Source organism: Rousettus aegyptiacus, unplaced genomic scaffold (assembly GCF_014176215.1).
Source record: "Rousettus aegyptiacus isolate mRouAeg1 unplaced genomic scaffold, mRouAeg1.p scaffold_m13_p_14, whole genome shotgun sequence".
NCBI classification, from domain to species: Eukaryota; Metazoa; Chordata; class Mammalia; order Chiroptera; family Pteropodidae; genus Rousettus; species Rousettus aegyptiacus.
The window spans coordinates 53385160-53407691 of NW_023416289.1; the positions used below are offsets into that span (position 1 = coordinate 53385160).

At 45.1% G+C, this 22532-nt stretch overlaps 1 long non-coding RNA gene across 3 annotated transcripts in view; it reads left to right on the forward strand.

Annotated features, from left to right (window-relative positions):
• Positions 1 to 16211, forward strand: part of LOC107514185 — a 299773-nt gene extending 283562 nt beyond the window's left edge. The window contains exon 5 of one of the 3 annotated variants that reach the window (XR_001597717.2): positions 10877 to 16211. This is a non-coding gene — a long non-coding RNA (uncharacterized LOC107514185). Of the gene's footprint in view, positions 1 to 1431; positions 1480 to 10876 lie in introns of those variants that run through there. The other 2 variants (XR_004954342.1, XR_001597718.2) reach the window with 2 other exon arrangements.
• The last annotated feature ends 6321 nt before the right edge of the window (positions 16212 to 22532 follow it).

The following is a 22532-nucleotide window of genomic DNA, read 5'->3' on the forward strand; positions in this document are numbered from 1 at the left end:
AATTACCTTGATTTTAAAACCAGACAAAGACATTACAAAAAAAGAAAACAATAGGCCTATATCTTTTACGAACATTGATGCAAAAATCCTCATCAAAATATTAGCAAATCAAATTCAACAATACATTAAAAATGTCATACACCATGATCAAGTTGGATTTATTCCTGGGATGCAAGGTTGGCGTGATATCCACAGATCATTATTAATGTGATACACCACATCAACCAATTGGAAGATAAAAACCATATGATCAATACAGGCAGGAAAAGCGTTTGACAAAACCCAGCATCCATTTATGATAAAAACACTCAGCAAAGTGGAAATAGAGGGAATGTACCTCGACATAATGAAGGCTATAACATCATACTCAATGGAGAAAGGCTCAAAGCATTTTTCTTAAGATCCGGAACAAGACAAGGATGCCCACTCTCACCACTCCTCTTCAACATTGTAATGGAAGTCTTAGCCACAAGAATAAGACAAGAAAGAGAAATAAAAGGCATCTAAATTAGAAAGGAAGAAATAAAACTCTCTTTATTTGCCGATGACATGATACTGTATAGAGAGAACCCTAAAGATTCCACCAAAAAAAAACTGTCAAAACTGATCAATGAATTCAGGAAAGTAGCAGGTTACAAAATAAATATTTAGAAGTCAGTCACATTTTTATACACCAATGATGAACTTTCAGAAAGAGAAATTAAGAAAACAATCCCATTTACAATTGCTTCAGAAACTGTAAAATACCTGTGCATCAGATTAACCAAGAAGGTAAAAGACCTGTTTTCAGAAAATTATAGGTCATTGAAAAAAAAACTTAAGAAGATACAAATAGAGCATATACCGTGTTCATGCATAGGAAGAACCAACATTGTTAAAATGGCCAGACTACCCAAAGTAATCTATAGATTCAATGAATCCCTATCAAAATACCAATGGCATATTTCAGAGAGCTAGAACAAATAATCCTAAAATGTATATAGAGCCATAAAAATCCCCAAATAGCTATGGCATTCATTGAGAAAAGAACAAAGTTGGAGGTATCACACTATCTGATATTAAATTATACTACAAGGTACAGTAATCATAACTGCATGATACTGGCATAAAAACAGATACATTGATCAATGGAAAAAAGGAGAGAGCCCAGAAATAAATCCATGCCTATACTCTCACTTAATATATGACAAAGGGGGTAAGAATATACAATGGGGTAAAGACAGTCTCTTCAATAAATGGTATTGGGAAAATTGGACAGATACATGCAAAAACAAAATAAAACAAAACAAAACAAAACTGGACCACCTTCTTACATTGTATATAAGAATAGACTTGAAATGGATTAAAGGTAAGACCCAAAATCCTAAAACTTCTAGAAGAAAGCATAGGCAGTAAACTATCTGATATAACTAACAGGAATTTTTTTTTCAGATATATCTCCTTGGACAAGGAAAACAAAAGAAAAAGTAAACAAATGGGACTACATCAAACTAAAAAGTTTTTGTACAGCAAAGGAAACCATCAACAAAACAGAAAGACAACCAACTGTGGGAGAAGATATTCACTAATGATACATCTAATAAGGGGTTAATATCCAAATTACATAAAGAACTTATACAACTAAACAACAACAAAAACAAATAATTCAATTAAAAAATGGGTAGAAGACCTGAATAGATACTTCTCCAAAGAGGAAATACAGATGGCTAATAGACATATGTAAAAATGCTCAAGGTTGCTAATCATCAGAGAAATGCAAATTAAAACCACAATGAGATATCACTTCATACCTGTCAAAATGGCTTCATCTATAAATCAAAAAACAACAAGTGTTGGCGAGGATGTGGAGAAGAGGGAACCCTCATACATTGCAAATTAGTTTAGCCACTATGGAAAACAGTCTGGAGGTTTCTCAAAAAATTAAAAATAGATATACCTTTTGACCGAGCAATTGTACTTCTGGGCATGTATCCAAAGAAAACCAAAACAATTCATAAAGATCTCTGCACCCCAATATTCATGGCAGCACAATTTACAATAGCCAAGATATGGAAGCAACCTAAATGCCCATCAACAGACAACTGGATAAAGAAGTTATGGTTCATATATACAATGGAATATTGCTTAGCCATTTAAAAAAAAAATGAAATCCAACCATTTTCAGTGACATGGATGGACCTAGAGGTTATTATGCTGAGTGAAATAAGTCAGACAGAGAAAGATAGATACTGTATGATTTTACTTACATGCGGTATCTAAGGAATAAAAAGAATAAACTAATCAAAACCAGATTCACAAATACAGTAGACAGTTTGGCCAGAGGGGAGGGGTTGGGGATGGAAGAATGTGGGGAAGGGTTAAAGAAGTACAAATTAGTGGTTGATCGATGGTCACGGGGATGGGGAGCACGGCATGGGGAATGCAGTCAGCATTAACGTTACGACTAGGTGGAGAGCCAGGGGGGAGAAGAGCAATTTCAGGGACTGTTTAATACTTGTCAGCACCCTGGCATCACCGGTCTCCTCTCTGTCACTGCTTCACCCTGTGGAGGGCGTGGCCAGCCACTGTGCCCTGCAGCCAAGAAGACACAAAGCCCGGTGCCCATATCCTCTTCCACAGGAGGAAGGACTGTCTGCAGAAACACACCTTGCTACGGAAAAGCAAAGCTCAGGGTCTGAGCGCCTGGGATGGGTTCCTCGTCACAGGGGGGATGCAGAGTGGCTGTTACTGGACAATCTGGGCCAACGAAAGACCCAGACCTCAAACCTTCGTCATCACCCTACGTGCAAGCCCGCGACACTGAGCAAAGGTCCCGCCTGTATGGCGAGGGCTTCAATGCAGGGCAGGGGAGCTGCACGCTTCACTGCTCAGCACACTCCAAGCGACTGCTGGACGAGCACTATGTCCTCAGCCCCTTGGGGATGCCCAGATCGCAGCAAACTCTCTGGGTCATTTTGTGGTATCTGCTCTGCACATCCCTGGCCAACCCCCCACACGGCGGATGAGGTAGCCCTGGGAGCTCCAGGCCCTGGCAGCATGGACCCCGATGCAGCTGCCTGCCACCTGGCCGCATGGCTGCCCTGCTCGGCCTGGGCGGGGGGTGGGACTGAAGTCAGGGCACGCTCCAAATTACAGGCTATAAAGTCCAGCTTTGTAATTTCTGTTTATAACTCTATGTATCTTTCTCATTAAATGACACTCTTGAGTTATTTTTTTCCTTCTGTAATTGCCCCTGGTCTGTGAGCTAGATCTGGTACTTGTTCCCCATCAACTAGATTTCTTTTGACTCCACAAAGATGATCATGAAAAAACAAACAAAAAAATTCCACACCAAGCTATAGGAAACTAATTGCTTGAGGGCTAAAAACAAGCCAGAGTGAGATTGTGCTTAAAATCATTGCCAGTATTCCTATTCAGAGACAACTATTTTGACAATGTGAATTTGTTCTAATGTAACTGATATGCTAATGAATACTTTGATCATAATGCAAATTTTGCACTTGCTTATGCATGATTTTGTTCGCATCGATGAGAAACACTTGGTGAACGCAGAAAACTGCATTGCATCATGTAAGCATATACAAAATGCACACACTGTCAACATCTACCCGCAAACTTGGTTTACCTCATGTTGTGTTGTGGGCCACGCCTACCTGCGTCTGGCATTAAACCTTCTGTTCGATTTCAGATACACCTCCCTCCACCTCTTTGCGAGGATGCATGATCTATGTACTGTCTTTTTGATGCCTAATTCCAGGAGCAAACTTCAGATCTTTTTTAAAGTAGCACATTTTATTGTAATATTTAAATATGTGTCAATCATTTCACATATGTAAAACTATGCTACCATTTTTGTTAAACTTCTCTTTTTCATTTACGTCTGTCAAGGTTTTGAATGTTTTCTTTTAATCGCTGTGGTTTTCACTGCACAGTTTTTCACAGCAGTGTATTACTTTTCTATTGCTGTTATCAGAAATAACCTGGCTTCCCAAAACAATACAGATGTGGACTTCAGCTCAACATGAAGGAGTAGGTAAACTCTGTACCCACCTCCTATCATGATCACATCGAGATCCACAACTAAGTTATAGAATAACCATCACTGAGGACCACCTGAAGACAAGAAGAGCAGAATTCTGATAACTAAGGCTATAAAGAACAAACCATAATAAGAATGGTAGGAGGGGCAGAGACGCAAAACAAGCAGGTCGCAGACCCAGAGTGTGCAGATAAAGAACCAAGAGGGATAGAAGGCGTGGAACCAGTCGATCACACAACAAACCGCTGGGTACCCTGCCCTATCACCTTTGTCAGCGGTTCTAGTCCTACAAATGTCAATGTGTCATCATATTGGGTTCAAGGGAGGCTCTGCATCTCTCCACCACCTCCTGTCAGTAACCTGATTGAAGTCGGAACTGTGAATTGGTCCCGACTGAGACTCAATTCCAACCCTTTATGAGGAGGAAATATTTGAATACCAGCACGGTGTTACAGTCCGTTATAGGGTGCCCTTCGTGAACAGCTGTGAGAATTCTTAAGCCAGGGAACTGTGCTGTGGGTCCAGGGTTGTACTGGTCTGTGTCCCCTATAGCCTCTCTGGAAGCCGCCTTACACTTGATCCATCTGGGACTCCAGAAGTGATGTCCTCTAATTGTCCCCAGTGGACTGAGTGAGGCTGGAGCAGATGGCGGTTTCCACGCTTCTGCTACAGGTGACCGCACTGACGAGGCTCCTCCACTGAGCCTTGCCAAGTCGGCTGCCAGGCCCTGCCATCTGGAGACCTCTAGCCTTTCGGCTCTGTGCTCATTAACATCCCCAGAGAACAATTTGGAGGACAAGCCAGAAGGAGGACAGGGAGCCCTGACTGGATGCACCCCAGCTGCAAGTGTGTCTGCCACCTGTCGGGGAGCATTCGGACGAGGAGATCGTCTGATTAGGTGAACCAGGAGTTAGCAAGACTGACTCATGCTCCATATTTCCACATAACAGACAGATCTGGAGATTGCTGGTAACTAGCGAAGCATGTGTAGGCTGGCCGATTCAATTCCCCAGGCTCCCTTCTATTTCTCAAATTGAAAAATCTAACCCTCAATTCCTCCTCGCCAGCTAAATCAGCATAAACCTATCTTGACGTGCGACCCACTCTGACCTAGGAAAAAGCTCCTCCAAATCCCCTATTATTCACATTGATCTTGTATTATCCTAGGTCTTTTATTAATTTTCAGAGTCTCAGATGTAAGTCACTCTGTCCCTAAGAACACCATCCAGGGTCTAAAAAGAAAATAAAGGGATATCGGGGATATTTAGAGGAGAAAACCTAATCTTTTGAGATTGAAAAAGAAAAAAAAAAGGAAAAGTCTCTTGCTTTGACAAAAAAAATGACTCTGAGAGCTGCTGTCAAAGCCAGAGCAGGATGCACTGTCTGATTCGATCTTCCATCTTTCTTACGACACACATTTCAAAGATTATTACATGAATGTTTAAGACGTCACTATTTAGTAGAGGCCATCGGGCACCACAGATGTTGACATTCGGTGTCATTGCTCGGGGTTTCTGCTGAGTTCTTAACAGTAGTTAGAGTACAAATGGTGTTTCTGATTTCTGAGATGTCAAGATGGCTCCCAAAACTTCAAATTAAAGGTCCCATGGTTTGAGAGCCCTCAAATCATACTGTATCAGCAGTGGTACAATTTTAATGAAGTGTAAGCTTCAGATGGTCTCACTTAAATAGGCTTTTTCCTCTAATGTGTTAACTTGGATACTTTTTTTTTTTTTTAAGTAAGATATTCTAAGCGCACTCCATTAAGACCACCATCTGATTCCCCTCTGACACCCACTTCCCATACCTTTCATGCCACCAGACAGCACGGGGGGGCTGCAGGCACCGCTGGTATCCAGCTAAGGTTAGGTTGGATTTAGTGAGATATTTTATTTTTTGTTTTCTGTGCTCATGTCTACAGTTAGATAGAACTCTAAGTAGAAGATGCCTGATAATATAGCATATACATTTAGAAACTCACCACGGATAGGTTCTGGGCTTAAATGTAAAATTCGAAACCATAAAACTCCACGAAGAAAACATGGGCAGTGAACTCTTTGACGTTGATCTTAGCCATATTTTTTTAAACATGTCTCCCCGGGCAAGGGCAACAAAGCAAAAAATAAACAAATGGGATGACATCAAATTAAAAAGCTTTTGCGTAGCGAAGGAAACCATCAACACAACGAAAGGATGACGTACTGGAGGAGAAGACATTTGCAGATGCGTTATCTGTTAAGGCACTAATATCCAAATATAACTCATACGACTCAATATGAAAAGACAAACAATCTGATGAAAAAAAATGGGCAGAGGACCACTTTACACATTTCCAAAAAGGACACACACAGATGGCCAACAGACATGTGAAAAGGTGCTCAACATCACTCATCAGAAAAAAATGCAAATCGAAACCACAATGAGCTATCACTTCAAACCTGCCAGCATGGCTATTACCAAAGAGTCAGCCAATACCAAGTGAGAATGTCAGGGAGGATGTGGAGGCATGGGAACGGGAAGCTCCCGGGACTCGGGACTCGCTCACATTCTGTGCTACGACCTCCTGTCTGGGCGGATGGATGTCTGTGCGATCTCCATCTGCTTTAGAAAACCTTATTAGAAACCTCTTGAGGTTTCATTGCACTTCGTATGTTGTGAAGCAAATTTATGTAAATCGGGGCTGAAAGAACATAGGCGGAAGGGTCAAAGGCAGAAGAGAGATTCGGCTTCCCTGATCCACAGAAAACCCAGCCAGGAAGAAATCAGAGCAACTATGAGTGAACCTAGAGAAGAAACGGGACGTCTGGGTCCCCCACGCCTGTTAGCCCTGCTCAGGCCCCATCTGGCGCCCAGCACGGGAGACACTTATTCTGACAGAGCTGTTGCCGTGGAGGGGTGACCAACTCTGTAGCATAGGACAGTCCTGCTCCAAATGGACACTTACGTCGTTAGTAGAGGAGGTGGCAAGGTGGGGAGAGCCATTCTGTCACTGGAGCTACTCGTGTCAAACCATCAGGGAGAAGGTCTGAGAGCCAGAGGTTCTGCATAAGAAGGGGTGCCCCGGGCAGGGGCGGCGGTGAGGGACGTTGTCGCCGTGAGCTTTGAAAGGTATGTGAAACATCTCTTAAAAGAACAGGTTTTTAGGGAAACGGACTCGAAATCATCTTCTGGCCAATGGCCATGTGGTACAAATGGGTTCCAAGAGCTGAGCGTTTAGGTGGGACGAGGGGCAGCAAACCACGACCTGCCTCGTGGTCCCCCCCCCCCCCAGCTCCTACCGCAAACCTCACGCAAACTTAAAACTCACTTAAGACTTGGCGAAGATCGACAGGCGCTTTCAAAAACATAAATGACTCTCGTTATGAGAAGTAGAGTCACTACAGGCAAGGAGATGTTACGATACCTCTCTGTCTCTCCTTTCTTCACACATCGAGTCTTTTTTTTTTTTCTCGTCATTAACATATTAGGATGGCAGCCCAGAATGGCCCATGACTATCAAGAAAACCTTTAAGATATATTTTAAATGTCCGTGTATCAGATTATAAAGATAACTTCAATAATTAAAAAATAATTATGCAGGAGATTCTTAAAACATAATAAAAAATGGCAATTAAACACAAAGCTATGAACAAAATAGACTCAACTAGTTTTACCTTATTTTCTTAAAAAGACATAGGCCACCCGGGTCTGCAACTTCTGAATACTGAGTATAGCATTAATGAAATCAATACATATCAGAATTCGTGAAGTTCAATTAAAGCTGTAGACAGAGATAAATTCATAGCCTCAAAGCTTGTCATCATTACAGAAAAGTTACTAAAATTAAATGAATCCTTTATCAAAAAGAATAAAATACCTAGGAATAAATTTAACTAAGCAGGTGAATGACCTGTGTGCACTGAACAGTATAAGAAATTGATGAAAGAAATTGAAGAAAATACAAATATATAGATATTCTGTGCTTAACCAAGAGGAAAATTTCTTATTCTTAAATGTTCACTGTACCCAAAACAATCTACAGAGTCAATGCAATCCCTATCAAAATTTCAGACATATTTCACAGAAATAGAACAAACAATCCTAAAATTTACATGACATCACTAAAGACCATGAGCAGTTTTCAGAAAGAACAGAGCTGGAGACGTCACACTTCCAGGTTTCAAACCATGTCACGATGCGACGCTAATCAGAACAGTGTGGTCAAAACTGACACACACATCAGTGCAGCAGAACAGAGACCTGAGGTCAACCCACACATACATGGTCAGTTTATGGCAAAGGACCCAGGAACATAAGGAAAGGATAGTCTCTCCAGTAAGTGCTACTGGAAAACCTGCACAGCCACATGGAAAAGAATAACACTGGGCCATGACCTTACATAAAAATCACCTAGAAATGGATTAAAGACTCGAACACAAAACCTGAAACCAGAAATCTTAGAGAACACTGGAGGGTAGGGATGGCTCCACAGTGCAGTAGTTAGCACGTGTGCTTTACATGCAGAAGGCCCTGGGTTCATGCCCCAGGTGGAGCCACGAACCATACCCCGGGCAACCAGGCCCCCCAGGTGCGCCAGGCCCTGGGAGCATGCCGCGAGCCTGTGAGAGGAAACACCCCGCCTTCAGAGACCACCCAGTGCTTTAAAAATGGGAAACAGCAACATCCATAGGTCAGGGGTGCAAGTAGCTGCGGGGGCGAGGGGGGAGTGATTAAGGAGAGTAAAAAACAAAAACATTGGAGGGAAGATTCTACACACCGATGTCAGCAATGGTCTTTTAGAATTCACATCAGAAGCAAAAGGAACGAGTGGAACGGCATAAAACTAAAACGCTCTGGACAGCAACAAAAAACACAGGCACCCTACAGAAGGGAAGAAAATGTTTACACATCATCCACCTGATAAGGGGTTCCTATCCAAAATACGAAAAGAACTCATAGAACCCGATAGAAAAATCAATCCGGTTTAAAAAGTGGCAAAGGGTCTGAAATAGGTATTTTTCCAGAGAAGACAAAAGAGATGACCAAGTAGTACATGAAAAATGTTCACCATCGTAAATCATCAACAACCCAAGTGTCCATCACGGAATGAATGAATAAAGAAAATGTGACTGTATATACACATACAGAAATCCTGCCTCTCGCGATGGTGTGGATGGAGCTGGAGAGCATTACGCTAAGTGAAATACATCAGAGAAAGACAAATGCTGTGTGATCTCACCTCTGTGTCGAATCTAAACAAACAACAAACACAACAGATAAAGAGGACAGACTGGCGGTTGCCAGCAGTGGGGTGGGGGCCTGCGGGAAGACGAGCAACATGGAGGAAAAGCTGCCAAGGAATACAATGAAAACCTAGAGAATCAATGAAGAAGAAAAAAAAAATCACAATATACTCAAAAAGTTGATTAAGAAACTCATAAAACAAAAGTGGAAATTGGTCATTTAGAAAACAAAAAATAAACTGATCATGAGTTTTGCTTTTGATTCATCTCACAGCTGGCTGATTTAGCCACAGAGGAGGTTTTTTTTTTTTTAATGAATAAACTATGCCCTGAATCGAGACACATCTGAGCTAACTGCGTACGATGCAGTGTATCGGGGAGTTTGTCGGGACGAACCGGAATCCTACATTTTACTTATGTTCTCGTCATCCATCCTGATGTATGAAATTTGGGGTCAGGCTGTTTTGGAGGGAAGGGTCTAACATACTTTGCCATATACATGAACTCCTCCTTTTAAACCGAGCATCTTGGAGCTTTTCCAACTTTAAAAATCAAGTTTTTTTTAATATTATCTTGAACTTGCCAGATGCCTTTGGATTTTCTCAAAAGATTTCCTTAACTTAAGAGGTATAAAGCAATTGAAATGGCAGAGCTGCTGATGCCGGCGCAGAGGGGACAGTGAATATGGCAGACGCTGGATTCTGTGATTGTGACATGTAGGTTTTAAAGAACTGGACCCAGAGAGAGTTTTTCAGGTGTCTACAGGTCTGGAGAACAAAAGATAACAGCTCTGGGAGGTATCAGAAGAGAAGGGACGGGGCCTGAATGCCAGACACGATGTTAGAGGCTTTCTCGTCTGCCAGAACATTTACTCTTCACCCAACAAAGCTGGAGGGAAGGAATTCATGTCATCACACTCAGATGAGAGAAAATGGGTCCTCTCAAAAAAATGTGATGACTTACCCCAGATCTCACACGGCTAAATGGTAGCAGAACCAGGTCTCCAGCCCAGGCCTGCACGATGCCAGTGGCTTCCTCTTACTCAATGTCCCCCTGCTCGCTTCATGAGCATTTGTCTTGGCTTCTCAGTGAGCTCAGGCCTACCTAGGCCTCAGCCACGCCACCCACCCTCACCCCCAAGCATCTCCCTTGCTGGCTTGGGAGCCAGAGCAATGGCATTTAGTAGTTTCAAAACAAATACATCCGAATCAAGTTTCGGTGATTCGAGTAGAACCAGGCCATATTTATGGAGTTCAGAAATGCTAAATCCTTCCTTTCCTGGGGTTGAGGAGCCTTCTTGCTGCCAACAACCACCGACCGCTGACCCCGCCCCCAAATAAAAGTATTTTCTCATTCTCCAAGGCTGCATATGGAAGCTCAGGTTTCCAAGATGTAGGAAACACAGACAGGCAAAGTTTCAAAGCCCCACAGGGGGAGAGCAGCCTCGGCAGTCACCCCGGGTCCAGCCCACGCTGGATGGGCACGCTTCCCTGGCCTTGGGGAGACATCTGGTATTGGACATAAGGACTCGGGTGAGGGGGCCGTCAGAGCCGGGCGGGGTAGGGGGGCATTCATTCAATCGTGTGTTCATTCATTCGACCGGCATTTATTTTAGCAGGTCTGTAAAGGATCTTCCGGAAGCCCCGCAGAGCCGCATGGGGCCCGACACCGTGAGCTGGAGGCGGCGCACGCTACGGCCAAGGGAAGTGGGCAGCGGGACGGTGAGCCGGTCCAGACAGCGGGGTGGATGGGGAACCCGGCCATGCAGCAGCCCAGGGCCATCAAGGATGCGGACAGGACATGTCAATGGCCAGGGGCAGGGAGGCAGGAGCAAGAGGCTGGCAGCGCACAGGTGGGGAGGGAGACGGCACCTCAGCTGGGGGCCTCGTCAGGTTTGAGGCGGCTTCTTCGAGGACCGGCGCGATTCTTGCCACCTATGCAAACCAGGTTCCCTACGATCTTAAAAACGCTGAGTCAGGAAGAGGGGACACAGGGGCAGTGGGCCAGGCAGTTTGGGTGGCAGTGTGGGCCTGGGAAGATGCAGGCTCACTGTACCATTCCACAGTGGAATGCGGACGGACACTCCGTCTCGCCGCGCCCAGACCGACCCTCCGGGGTTCTGTGAGGTCTGATCTAATCCGTGCCGGCGACGCAGAGAGATTCATGGGCTTATACTGCGCGAGGTAAGCCCTGCTGAAAAATCACGCCTGCTAAAATGACCTGAACCCACACGGCGCCCATTGACACCAGCCTTCTTGTTCAGAGTGAAAAAAAAAACCCAAAAAACAAAAAAACTACTGTCTATTTTTCTCAAGTGTCCAGACAAGAGATTTAAAAGCAAACCCAACTTTGGAGATTTATTTCTAAGATTTACTAAGCCAGACGGAATGACTTTTCACCTATTCGTCCTATCCTAGCTTGAAAACTTAGGAGCATTTTTGTGTAGGTTACAATTTTAAAATTTCGGCATGTTCTAGGAATTGCCAAAAAAAAAAAATTTCTGGGCCATCTTATTAATATATAAATAAAAAACGTGAACAAATGTCCCTCCAGATTACGCTAATTGTGACAGAGGCTACTTCTGCCACGGCCATGCACCCCCCACCCCCAGGAGTGACCCAAATAGAAGACCTCACCCCCACTCGGCACCTACCAGGGAGTGGGGGTCCTGGGGGGACACACCAAGTATCTGCTTTCACGTCCTCACTTCCTCAGGTGTTTCTTCATCTTTCTCTCTACATAAATGTTCTTTTTTTAAGAAGTTATTTTTTAATTACAGTTGACATACAACATTATATTAGTTTCAGTCTTACAACATTCTGATTCCATATTTACAGGCCTTACGAAGCGATCTCCTTGTTAAGTCTAGTAAACTCATTATTTGCAGGGGACAGGATACTACATAAAAAGAATCCACTGGGGGGAAAAAAACTATTAGTACTAAAAAATGAATTCAGTAAAGTGGCAAGATACTAAATTAATATTCATAAATTGGTTGCATTTTTATCCACCAATAACAAACTAACGGAAAGAGAAGTTAAGAAAACAATCCCACTTATGATTGCATCGAGAAGAAAATACGTAGGAATAAATTTAACCAAGGAGATAAAAGATGTGTAGCTAAGCAAACTATAAGACGGTGAAGAAAAAAACTGAGGAAGACGCAAATAAATGGAAGCATACACCGTGCTCATGGACGGGAAGAATTAATGTCATTAAAATGTCCACACTACCGAAAGTAATATACAGATTTAATGCAATCCTGATCAAAATACCAATAGCTTTTTTTTTCCCCACAAAACTAGAATAATGCTAAAACTTATAGGGAACCACAAAAGACCCCGAATAGCCAAACCTACCTGGAGAAAGAAGAGCAAAGTTGGAGGTATCATGTTACCTGATATCAAACTATACTACAAGGCTGTAGTCATCAAAACAGCATGGTCCCGGCATAAAAACGGATTCGTGGATCAATGGAACAGAACAGGGAACCCAGACAAACCCCACACCTATATGGTCAATTAATCTATGACAAAGGGAACAAAAATACACAATGGGGTGAAGACACTCTAACAAGTGGTGTTGGAAAACTGGGCAGATACATGCAAAAAACATGAAAATGGATCGCCTTCTTCCACCATATGCAAGAATAAACTCAGAATGGATTAGAGACTTAAATGGAGAACTGGAACCCATAAAACTCCTAGAAGAAAACATAGCCAGTCAGTTCTTTGATATCACTCTCAGCAACTATTTTTGCATTGGGTTATGTTTCCTCAGGCTAAAGAAACAACAGGAAAAAAAAAAAAAGAAATGGAACTACATCAAATTAAAAAGTTTTTGCATGGCAAAAGAAACCATCAAGAAAATGCAGACAACCTACTGAATGGGGGAAGATATTCGCCAGTGATACATCTGATAAGGGGCTAATATCCAAAATACAAATTAACACCAAAAAGACAATTTGACAAAGAATTGGGCAGAGGACCTGACCAGACACTTCTCCAAAAACGACATGCAGATGGACGCTAGGCATGTGAAAAGATGCTCATCGCCACTAATCATTAGGAAGTTTTTACGTTCGCCCGTTTGTGTTTACACGTGATAGGTTTGCTCCCTGACCACCTCACCCTTTTCCAACTCAGCACGAAACTGGAGGCCATGCTCAGGACACCGTGATAAGCTGAGTTAGAGGAATGGGAACCCTGAGAGTTGGAACACATAGCACCTTCAGAAGCCGCCCTGTCCAGCACTCTCAGACCGTGACACACGGCAAGACGATGCCCCATACCAGAGCTACCGCTTTCCTCCCGTCCTCTGCCACCTTTCCCAGACCACCCGGGGACTCTGTCCTCTTCTCTTGTCTCCTGGACCACCACCCGCCCCCAGAAAGCAGGTCGGCAGCCCAGCACGACGAGGACACGGCCTCATCACACAGCAGCAGCCTGCTTCCTGCCTCCAGCCCGGCCTGGTGCTTAGGAGAACACAGATCGCTGAGTCACCTCCTAGATGATCCTAATAGAGTTTTCCTTGCTCATTAACTCATCGCAGCGGGAGGAGGTGGCCAGGGAAGGATGTCGAGCAGAGAGAGACAAGGCTGAGAGGGAGCTAGAGGGACAGAGGACAGAGGCACCATAAATGAGTGGTGGAGACGGCAGTTGAACCCAGTATGTGCTTCTAATCACTCCTAGTTCTCACTGATGATATAAAATGCCTTTGGGGAACAAATTTAAGTAAATAAATCATTAAAGCCATTTTAATATTAAATAGATGTCAAATAGTAATAAATACTCCTGACAGTGGAACATAAATTACAAGGAGATGGAGGAGCTCATGCTGTTCACTTATAATTTCCACGGTGTCTGTTTTTTTCCATTTTAACAACTGAGAAAAGGGAGGGGGTTATGAGGAATCTTCATTAATTGGACATTCAAAATACGAGTGTGCAACTATCACTAGCCACAGTCTTAAAGTGCTAATGAAGCATTAGATTCTGCACAACTGCTGCCCGTTTCCGCTGGGAGACTCTGAATGTCTGTGGGCGGGTGGCTGCATGTCGGGCACGTGCCAGAGTTGTGTTCCCTGCAGAGCACACGCAGCGAAGAAGCCGCCCACCCTGCCAGGAGAGGGGAGGGGGCACACTCGAGGACCACCTCTGGAAAAACGTGAAAACGGTTTTTCTTTCATCATCTGAAGAACTTCCTTTCTGCTCTGTTTCTCTGCTCACAGAGGCCGTTCCTAAGAACCGATCTAACATCGTTTCCAGAAATATTGACCAATAAATAAGTGTCTTATGGCTGGGAAAACAGAGAAAGTCTCTATCCTCTAGGAACTGGTTTTAGGGGAAAAAGAGACGTCAACATGTCATATGTTGATAGAAAAAAAAAATCAGGTGTGGCACTATGTGTGGTGTATGGCAGAAACTCAGTATTTGCTGGGTGAATGAATGAATGAATGAGTGAATCCTGAGGTCAGAAAATGTTCTTGGTTTTGGAGTCTACAGATAGACTTGCTTTTTCAGTAAAGTTGCTCCTGTCCTTTTTGTCTCTGATGCGTTCGGTACCCTGTAGCTTATCTCCTCTGTTCGTTGGCATGCCAACCTTCTACCGCATACTGAGAGCCCCTTGAGAGGAAGAGTGTGCATTGATGTCTGTCTCTCCCAGAGCCTAGCACGGAGCAGGCACCTAAGACAAGTTTCCTGAATTCATTTTGTTCTGAGCCTCGTTTCCTGGGATGACTTACTTCTAACTCTGGTACCTCTTGCATGTTTTAGAAACTGGGGGTGCTCAAGCGGCCTGCAAAAGTGACTATTTACCCAGCATAGGTAGGAGATAAAATGACTGAGGTCATTTTAATAAAACTTCAATTTTGTCCTCTGGTTATTTTGTGACCAGCTCTATATGATGATATTGTCTTTTATCAGTTTATAAATCAGTTTCAGTAAGTTCATAAATTTTGTATTACGTGTCACAAGGATTTGGCCCTGACTTGAAAACACTGGCTTTGTTGATTAAAATCAAGGCCAGGGCTTATACCCAAGCCAGAACCGAGCCCGTCTTTCTCCTAATGACCTCTCTAGTTTCGCATGTTTTTTTAAAAACAGTGCTTCTTATGAATAGATTATGGACATGGATATTTACACCTAACTAAATTGGTAACTGAGAAACAAAATGTGATATTCTCATCCTCTGGTGGAAATATTTCTGGGAGAGGAAGATGGGAAGAGATGAAGGCAGATCAGCGAGAACTGACCGTGATGTATAAGGTTCTCTGCCTTTGCCTATGTTAAAGCCCATTATACTCATGACAGCTCTATGAGGCCTGGTTACTTGTCTCTTTCACGTATGAGAAGGCATTTCAAAAAGATTTCCATCAACCCGAGGTTATGAGAAAAATGACAGAGCTTAGGATTTAAGACCCTAAAGGATTCTTAAATCCAAAGGCCTTCTTTCCACTGGGAGGTGAAGACAGGCAGACAGTGGAAAATCTAACTGATTTAGCTGTCTCTGTAGAAAAACCAATTATGAAGAGACTGCCTGCCATAAACATCCATGGAACTAACATCATCATCCTCATCATCATCATCATTAGTATTTTATTTTATTTTTAACGCCTACATCACCTGGTATTCCAAGGTGGTCTCCCTTCCAAGTACTAACCAGGCCCGACGCTGCTTAGCTTTTCATTTGGTTTGGCGACTTTAGCAAGAGATAAAGATGAACTAAAAAGGAAAGCATGAATTGTACAGAGGAGACACACACACACACACACACACACACACACACACACTTTAATATGTCTCAATGCCTCCTCTTATCCTTTGGAATAAATGCAAACTCCTTTTGCTGCCCATCTGTACTAACCCGTAGCATGTACCGAGCCCTGCCGAACAAGTTGACTTAGGGTTCACCCAGTTTTTTCTCTCCTGGCTGTATCTCACCCCACGCCGAACGGTCACTGATCTATCTGCTGTCACTATAGATTAGTGTGATTTTTCTATATATTTATATAAATAGAATCATGTAGCTGAGATTTCCTTGGCTCTTACATATGTAACATATTGTTATATATCCCAAGTTACATTTTTGTTTAAAAAATTCTTTTAAAAATATTTAATTTTTAAAAAATCTTATGTATTCCCCCATGTAATTATCAATATTCTTCGTTCACTGCATAGATCCATATTTTCATCGAGTATTATTTATTTTCTGCCTGAATCGATCCTTTTAACCTTTCTTGTACTGTGGGTCTGTTGGTGTTGAATTCTAAACCTTTCCTTACATCTGAAAAAGTCTTTACTTTGCCTTTAGTTTAAAAATACATTTTGTTAGGTATAAAATTCTAGGTTGACAGGTTTTCCCCCCAGTACTTTAAAAATGTTGCCTCACTCTTTTTTCTCCTTTTGATGACAAATCAGCTCCCAGCCTCATCTTTGTCTTGTTCGTAATTTCTCTCTTTCTTTCTCTGCCTGCATTGAAGCTCTCCTTTTTATCACTGGCTTAGCAAACTAACCATAATGCACATGTGATTTTCTTTATTTTTCTTCTGCTTCCAGTTTGCTGAGCATCTTGGGTCTCTTGGATCATAGTTTTCATCAAATTTAAAAATGTTCACACATTTTTCTTCAACTACCCTCCCCCCCTTACAATCTTCCCTCTTTTGGGGACTTCAATTACCCATACATGAGGTCACTGAAAGTTGCTCCAGAGTTCGATAACCTTTCTTCTCTAACGTCTTATCTCTTATCTCCCGCTAATCTTATCCGACGTATTTTTCATCCTATGCATTGTAGTTTTCATCTCTACAGGTTTGGCTATAGGAAATATAATAATAACCATTTATATGTTAATTTTAATATTTGTGCATTAGTTTTGATGGATTTTTCTTCTCATTATGGGTCATATTTTCCTACATTATGTTTGGTAATATTTAATTGGATGAAAAGCATTGTCAGTTTTACTTTTAAGGTGTTTTTTACTCCTAAAAACTATTTCTAAATTTTCTTCTAGGATGAGCTTAAATTAGAAACAGTTTGATCCTTTTAGATCTTGCTTTTAAGATATGTTAGGAGACTTTCGATCAAGATGAAGAATGTAAGTCTGTGATCACCACCTACCATGACCCCATCAAAATTACAACTAAATTCCAAAACAACCATCACGGAGAACCACCTGAACACTAGCTGAAGAGAAGTCCAGTAACTAAGGATACAAAGCAGAGCCACCTCCTGCCTGGTGGGAGGGATGGAGACAAGAGACGAGTGGGTCCCACGCCCACGGTGTGACACTTAACACTCGGGAGGGATATCTTGGCTGCAGAGGTCCCTCCTGAGAAGTGAGGGGTCCCAGCTGCATGCCGGGGTCCCCAGCTGGGGCACCAGTGCTGGGAAGAGGAGGCCCTGAAATATTTGGCTGTGAAAGCCACTGGGAGCTGTGTCCCAGAGAGAAAGCATTGCTAGAGACCAAGACACACAGTCTCAAAGGGCCAGTGCGCAGACTTGTTCGCTCAGGCCCCAGCACCGGGGCAGCAGCTCGGAAAGCTCCGGGGACACGTGGTAGACACCCGACTAACTAAGTTCAGGGTGAGGGCTGAGGGGCCGGGGCAGCTCTCTCCAGGGGTAGAAGTGCTACCAGGCACCACATCCCCTCTGTTGAGCCCTCTCCTGACCAAGCCAGCCCCGCCAAGGCAGGTGCCCAACGTGACTCTCCATCGACCTGGCTGACGCTGTCCACCCGCCCTGGAGATTCCCGGAGACGCCGTCCCACCCAGCTGGAGCCCCCAGCCTGGGCCTCTCCCAGTGGCTCCTGCACACACGTGTCCTGCCTCGGCTCATGCTGCAGGCTCTCACGAAGGACTGCAAAGCCCACACGAGCAGCAGCCAGCCTCTGCGTGCATTGTGGCTTCTGCCAAGTGGCCCCAAGCCCAGGACAGGCGACCAGTCTCAACTTGCATTGTTGCTGTCATCAGGTGGCCCTGAACCTGGCATAAGCCGCGGCCAGTCTTGGCCTGTAACACAGCTCCAACTACATGGCCTGAAGCCTGGCGCGGGTGGCAGCTGGCTTCGGTTCACGGCGCGGCCTCATGCAAGAGCCCCCAGCGCCCGCACGAGCAGCAACCAACCACAGATTGCTCCGCGCCTTCTACTAAGCAGTCTCAAGCCTGGCCCAAGCAGTGACTGACCTTGGCTTGCACCAGAGCCCTTCCCAAGAGGCTCGAGACCCCACACACCTGGTGGCCAGCTTCGGCCAGCATTGGACATTCACCCCGTGAGCTCCACAAACAAAACACCCGAAGGGCAGACTCAATGACTGGCACCAGAGTCTCGCTAAACAGACTCCTGCTCCCTGGGGAGCTCCTTAGAAGAATGGACAGGTCCAGGGAGGGCTGTCATACTCATACACAACCATAGAGGTCAGTGAATTAGAAGCTCAAATGTGTCCTACATCTGCCAGCTTGACTTTGTTTGGTTTAGTCCGGATGACAAAGGCCTTGAGAGAGATAGAGATAAACAGTCTGAGAAAGCATCAGATACCATCAAGACATCATTTGCATGATAAACAAAATGCAAACTCATTCCTGAGAGTTCCCCTAATAAGGGCTGATGTCATCCCACAATGACAATGAAAGGATTTCAAGAGATGACCAGATGACGAGATGACCGTTTACACCTAGGCTCCAAAGCAAGGTGGAGGTTTGGGATTCATCTCTCTGGAGAGCAAGCACAGGCCCTCAGGGCTCACCACCCATGGGACACCTTCCCGCACTGAGCTGGGCTCCCTCACGCGCTTGTGTGATCAGCCTTCCCGAAGCTGTGCTCCGTGCCTTCCTGCCGATGCCTGGTGTCCGGTGCCCGGTGTCCGGAATGAGCATTCATAAGCAGTTCTCCCTGTTTCCTGTGGTCTCGGGGAGTGGCGGCTTCCTGCTGTAGTATTTATGTCTGGATTTACTGTCTTCTAGGACTCGGCTAAGCTCTCTCATTACCTGTGTAAATCCTGAAGTAAATCCCCTCTGCTTAAATATTCCGATGGCATTTGAATCCCAGCTAGATCCTGATTGCTTAGGTAATGGGCCAAAATTCACTCGCGTGGGATTGGATTTGAATCCTGGCGTGTCTGCCTGCAGAACCCACGCTGCACCCAACACCCTGACACTGCCTTCAAACCATGGTCTGGTTTTCCAGTCCCCCGTTCAAGCTGCCACTCATGGCCCACTTAGGATGAGTCATCAAAAACTTGGGAAAGCTCCACGTAAGGCCACCATGAGGGGATCCTGCAGAAAGGCCCTCACCGCAGCCCAAATGCGAAGCTTCCAACTATTCAATTTTTGTCTGAAGTTGGAAAATAAAGGCAATTAGATGAGCTTCCCTAGGCTTGTTTGCTGTAGGAGTATATATGTAATCTCACCGTGTCTCAAAAAATGGTGCTACGCTTTTGGCCCAAAATGGAGACTTAAAATAATGTGATATAACCATCAACATAATAATACGCCTGACCCACTGAGCTAGCTATGTTGGTTGTCGAAATATGTCACATAGTCAGACAGGGAACAGCAAACAATTATGGAACGCACGCATTACCCTGTTTTTCTGGTTCCCTGTGACTCATCATTCTTAGCTTTCCTTGGATAAAATCTCGCCCAGTTTTCCTGCCCAGGCTGGTCACAGGTGCAGGTGGCTCTCATGCACTTGGCTTTGCCTTATCTGGTGATGAACAGGAAGGTAATCTCCTGAGAGTCCAGGGATTCGAATTTCCGCTCTGGGGCCCCTGTGTTTACTATGGTGATCACTCTGGTTTTGCCTGCTTCTCACCCTTATACCCACAGGGCGCCTCAGGGCTGGGGGTGATGGGGATGTCGATGAGTGGAAATCGGCTACATCTTACTGCGTTGGCCAGAGAAGCATTTAGAGGTCACGTGCCTGCGCTCGGCCGGTCCCCAAGGTAGAAATTTTCGTGGAAGAGCAAGATTTCAATTATTTTACAAGATCTTATTTTCGCTTTTACGACAAACAGCATTTGCAGTTTGTCATTCATTCATCTTTTTTTTTTCTTTTCACTCTCTCCTCACCGCTCTCTCCACCTATGTCAGCAGGATAGTGTCTGGCAGAGTAGGAAGGACAGACAGAGATCTCTGTTGCTTGAAAACAAGTAAATGTATGAGCAAAAGAGACAGATGTGTGCAGGTCTGATGGTGCGTGCACTGGACGTCACCAGCCTCGGAGGCATCCGCAGTGCACGAAATCTCACACCTCCTGTGTCCTTCTGGCCCTCCGCCCTATCCGCCCACAGGAATGAGCAGCCCAGACGGTCCGGGCTGCTCCGGGCCTCAGTTTCCTCTCTACTACACTGAGCCACGTTGCTTCTCACCTTCCGTCCTGAGGCGTTTCGATCCGTGACTTCTAAATGAAAAGATATCTGGAAAAAGAAGGCTACTTCTGCATTTTAGAAGCGGACTAAATAAAAATATTCTGTATTTGGAATAAACACCTCCTCCTTCTCCACCACCACCCTAGCTTTAAATAAATCCTCATCACTTGGGAGCTGTGTGACCAAAGACAAGGCATTTAGCTTTTCTGTCTTCCATTCTTTTTCTCAGACATAAAATGCCAGCAATAATTGCACCTTCTTTTACTAATTGATGCATTGCTGAACGCCTTAACGGTGGTTTCCTTAGACAATATTCTTCTGGCTCCCGTGTGACCCCATTTCCTCTCTCACTCATTTCTCTCACAAAAATTCTAATTCTTCAGTCCATGGCTGTCATCCAACGCCCCAAAGGAACCGTCTCAGCGATCAGTCTTGCTATGGTGACGGAGTGACCGATAATCAATCGATTCATGTCCTTCCCAGGGCAGTTTATGTTAAAGATGGTGTGTGTCTGGCCAAAGTGATCCGCTTCTAATGATGGGACTTCAGGCTATTTAAAAAAAAAAACTTACTGGGGAGCTGTTTGGGTCCAGCGAGAATTCTTGAGGCCTCTCGAAACTGAATCACAAACAACAGCCTTTCTCATCTATACCTAGCGTCGTCAGGTCTGCAGACCTTCCGCACGTGCTTTGCCTCACAGTCGCCAGGGCGGGGGGTGCCTGACCGCACACACTGCCAATGCTTGTGAAACTGGCGAGGCACAGAGCACGTGACACCAGCCCTTCATAAAGCCCTTGGAAGTGACACACGCCACCTGAACGCGTGGCTCAGCTGCCACAGTTAGTTACACGGCCGTGTTTAAACACGAGGAGAAGAAAAGAGGGAGCCTTCCGAGCCTCTGGAGGGAGCGTCGGGGCAGCCACGCAGGTCGCGTCTACCACAGCTGTCCCCCGGCCAGCGCTTCTTAACCCATTTTGCATCATAAACTCACCAAAGGGCTGCTTCAAGATCTAGGGATCAGCTACCCAGAAAAAAAAAATGTAGATGGCTATGCAAACACTTTTGCCTGCTACCTCATTAAGTTTACGGATTGCGGCATGTCTCGACTAGAAGCCACCGCCAGGGCGTGCTGCGGCTGGTTCGCGGGAGCCTGGAAGAGCCTCTTGCGAACCTGCAGCTCATCGTGCGAGCAGCGGACATCGCAGGGTCAGCTGCACGTGGCTGCAGTCGGAGCCGTTATACCGCAGAGAGTGGGCGATGCTGCCAATCGGCCCCGCGCCATTTTTTTTTCCCCTGGAGAGTTGGTTGCGAAACACGTCCCAGCACCCGACGCCACCGGCCATCCCTTGTTTTGATAGAAACGACTCTTATCTCAGACATGCTGCCTCTCAAGTGTCTACTCCATGTGACAAGACCGAAAGCCATTTTCGGGGGGCACCGTTTTGAGAAGGAATGTGTGGCGTGGAGGAGCGGCTATGTGAGCGAGCGTCGGAGCCCGGAGCGGCAGCCCGAGTGCCAAACTCCCGCCGTCCTGAAACGGAGACCTCGTTATACAGATGGGGTGACTAAGGCCCGGCGAGATTAAATGACCTGCTGCAGAGGGGTTCGCGGCACCAACCGCCCTGCCACGCGGATCTCTGGATTCCCACAGTGTGTGTGTGACCACGTCTGGGAACGAGCAGTGAAGCAGCTCCGTCCGCGGCAGCCCGCCGTGACCGCGGCGCGCCCAGGACCCGGCGAGTCGGGAAGCCCGCGGCCCCTCCGCGCATTTCATTATCTTGAACGTGGAACACCGCAGCCCTCCCGGTGGGCGCGCACCTCCTCTAGTACCACCGAGCCTACGGGCCTGGGGGCCAGGCCTCTCCCTGAGAGCTGGGACTGAGGTCGCTACAACCTGGGACACCGGAG